Genomic DNA, 3,354 nt, shown 5'->3' with positions numbered 1-3,354 from the left:
ATTCTCTCCCTCCCTCCTCTCGCTCCCCTCCATTCTCTCCCTCCCTCCTCTCGCTCCCCTCCATTCTCTCCCTCCCTCCTCTCGCTCCCCTCCATTCTCTCCCTCCCTCCTCTCGCTCCCCTCCATTCTCTCCCTCCCTCCTCTCGCTCCCCTCCATTCTCTCCCTCCCTCCTCTCGCTCCCCTCCATTCTCTCCCTCCCTCCTCTCGCTCCCCTCCATTCTCTCCCTCCCTCCTCTCGCTCCCCTCCATTCTCTCCCTCCCTCCTCTCGCTCCCCTCCATTCTCTCCCTCCCTCCTCTCGCTCCCCTCCATTCTCTCCCTCCCTCCTCTCGCTCCCCTCCATTCTCTCCCTCCCTCCTCTCGCTCCCCTCCATTCTCTCCCTCCCTCCTCTCGCTCCCCTCCATTCTCTCCCTCCCTCCTCTCGCTCCCCTCCATTCTCTCCCTCCCTCCTCTCGCTCCCCTCCATTCTCTCCCTCCCTCCTCTCGCTCCCCTCCATTCTCTCCCTCCCTCCTCTCGCTCCCCTCCATTCTCTCCCTCCCTCCTCTCGCTCCCCTCCATTCTCTCGCTCCCCTCCATTCTCTCCCTCCCTCCTCTCGCTCCCCTCCATTCTCTCCCTCCCTCCTCTCGCTCCCCTCCATTCTCTCCCTCCCTCCTCTCGCTCCCCTCCATTCTCTCCCTCCCTCCTCTCGCTCCCCTCCATTCTCTCCCTCCCTCCTCTCGCTCCCCTCCATTCTCTCCCTCCCTCCTCTCGCTCCCCTCCATTCTCTCCCTCCCTCCTCTCGCTCCCCTCCATTCTCTCCCTCCCTCCTCTCGCTCCCCTCCATTCTCTCCCTCCCTCCTCTCGCTCCCCTCCATTCTCTCCCTCCCTCCTCTCGCTCCCCTCCATTCTCTCCCTCCCTCCTCTCGCTCCCCTCCATTCTCTCCCTCCCTCCTCTCGCTCCCCTCCCTCCTCTCGCTCCCCTCCATTCTCTCCCTCCCTCCTCTCGCTCCCCTCCATTCTCTCCCTCCCTCCTCTCGCTCCCCTCCATTCTCTCGCTCCCCTCCGCTCGCTCCCCTCCATTCTCTCGCTCCCTCCGCTCGCTCCCCTCCATTCTCTCGCTCCCCTCCATTCTCTCCTTCCCTCCTCTCGCTCCCCTCCATTCTCTCCCTCCCTCCTCTCGCTCCCCTCCATTCTCTCCCTCCCTCCTCTCGCTCCCCTCCATTCTCTCCCTCCCTCCTCTCGCTTCCCTCCATTCTCTCCCTCCCTCCTCTCGCTCCCCTCCATTCTCTCCCTCCCTCCTCTCGCTCCCCTCCATTCTCTCGCTCCCTCCGCTCGCTCCCCTCCATTCTCTCGCTCCCCTCCATTCTCTCGCTCCCTCCTCTCGCTCCCCTCCATTCTCTCCCTCCCTCCTCTCGCTCCCCTCCATTCTCTCGCTCCCTCCGCTCGCTCCCCTCCATTCTCTCGCTCCCTCCGCTCGCTCCCCTCCATTCTCTCGCTCCCCTCCATTCTCTCCTTCCCTCCTCTCGCTCCCCTCCATTCTCTCCCTCCCTCCTCTCGCTCCCCTCCATTCTCTCCCTCCCTCCTCTCGCTCCCCTCCATTCTCTCCCTCCCTCCTCTCGCTCCCCTCCATTCTCTCCCTCCCTCCTCTCGTTCCTCTCCATTCTCTCCCTCCCTCCTCTCGCTCCCCTCCATTCTCTCCCTCCCTCCTCTCGCTCCCCTCCATTCTCTCCCTTCCTCCCCTCCCTCCTCTCGCTCCCCTCCATTCTCTCCCTCCCTCCTCTCGCTCCCCTCCATTCTCTCGCTCCTTCCTCTCGCTCCCCTCCATTCTCTCGCTCCCTCCGCTCGCTCCCCTCCATTCTCTCGCTCCCCTCCATTCTCTCCCTCCATTCTCTCGCTCCCCTCCATTCTCTCCCTCCCTCCTCTCGCTCCCCTCCATTCTCTCCCTCCCTCCTCTCGCTCCCCTCCATTCTCTCCCTCCCTCCTCTCCCTCCCCTCCATTCTCTCCCTCCCTCCTCTCGCTCCCCTCCATTCTCTCCCTCCCTCCTCTCGCTCCCCTCCATTCTCTCCCTCCTCTCGCTCCCCTCCATTCTCTCTCTCCTCTCGCTCCCCTCCATTCTCTCCCTCCCTCCTCTCGCTCCCCTCCCTCCTCTCGCTCCCCTCCCTCCTCTCGCTCCCTCCTCTCGCTCCCCTCCATTGTCTCCCTCCCTCCTCTCGCTCCCCTCCATTCTCTCCCTCCCTCCTCTCGCTCCCCTCCATTCTCTCCCTCCCTCCTCTCGCTCCCCCCCATTCTCTCCCTCCCTCCTCTCGCTCCCCTCCATTCTCTCCCTCCCTCCTCTCGCTCCCCTCCATTCTCTCCCTCCCTCCGCTCGCTCCCCTCCATTCTCTCGCTCCCTCCGCTCGCTCCCCTCCATTCTCTCGCTCCCCTCCATTCTCTCCTTCCCTCCTCTCACTCCCCTCCATTCTCTCCCTCCCTCCTCTCGCTCCCCTCCATTCTCTCCCTCCCTCCCTCCTCTCTCCCCTCCATTCTCTCCCTCCTCCACCCTCTCTATCCTCCCCTCCCCCTCCTTTCTCTCTATCCTCTCTCTCTGTTATATATGTATATATATCTTTCTTTCTCTCACCTCCCCCGCGAAGCTGCGATGATGACAGTCGCACTCGATCATCCGGTCCATGAACGCGCTGACTGCCGCTCCCTTCAGTGCTCCATGTTGGCGGAGCGGGTGTGGTGTGTGGGGAGGGGGTATGGGAGCGGACGGTGGTCCTGGACTGGGCTCTCAGGCTGCAGCTCGCTCACCTCAGGAGCCGCTTCCCGGGAGGCCGCGACCCGGCAGAGGGAGCCTCACCGCCCGGCAACCGCAGCACCATCCGCGCTCCGCCCTGCGCCCGCCTCCCGACACCCGGCCGCCAGCTGCTCCCGGCCACACGGCGGCCCACCCTCCACCAAACAACCGGCTGCAGTCTCCTAAGGCGAGGGACAGGCGGAGAGAAGCAGGATTAACTAGGCGCTACTTTCTCCAGGCGGATACACACGGTCTGTGTGAGCAGTTCTGAGGCCCGCGCTCCCACAATGCTGTGCGCTGGTTGTAAACAAGTGCCCCGTGGCGCGCGGCTCGTAGCGCTGGTGCTCCAGCAGTTCCCATTGCCAGCTCATTTAAAGGGCAAATGTACTTATTACTCGTGGCTGCGTCTGTAATATCTCAAACTGTCAATTAAATATTGATTTAATGCATTGATTCATTTTTAAATTGTAGAATTGGAAAATCGTTCATTTTACCACACTTTTATCATGTGAACAGTGTTCCTGGGTATGTGGAAAGTCAACAGATTATGTGCAACTTTCACTCCCACTTCGAAGGCAACTTGGAATAGTGG

The 3,354-nt window shown here is 62.3% G+C and overlaps 1 protein-coding gene across 1 annotated transcript in view; it reads right to left on the bottom strand.

The window, feature by feature from the left end:
- ccni (cyclin I) overlaps positions 1 to 3,009 on the bottom strand; it is a 93,722-nt gene extending 90,713 nt beyond the window's left edge. Inside the window, exon 1 of the mRNA XM_070871028.1 lies at positions 2,604 to 3,009. The gene's annotated coding sequence lies outside the window, so the exon portion shown is untranslated. The remainder of the gene's footprint in view (positions 1 to 2,603) is intronic.
- Between the last annotated feature and the right edge of the window lie 345 nt (positions 3,010 to 3,354).

The sequence above is a fragment of the Pristiophorus japonicus genome, chromosome 2 (assembly GCF_044704955.1).
Source record: "Pristiophorus japonicus isolate sPriJap1 chromosome 2, sPriJap1.hap1, whole genome shotgun sequence".
NCBI classification, from domain to species: domain Eukaryota; kingdom Metazoa; phylum Chordata; class Chondrichthyes; family Pristiophoridae; genus Pristiophorus; species Pristiophorus japonicus.
This window is presented reverse-complemented; position numbering and strand designations above follow the sequence as displayed.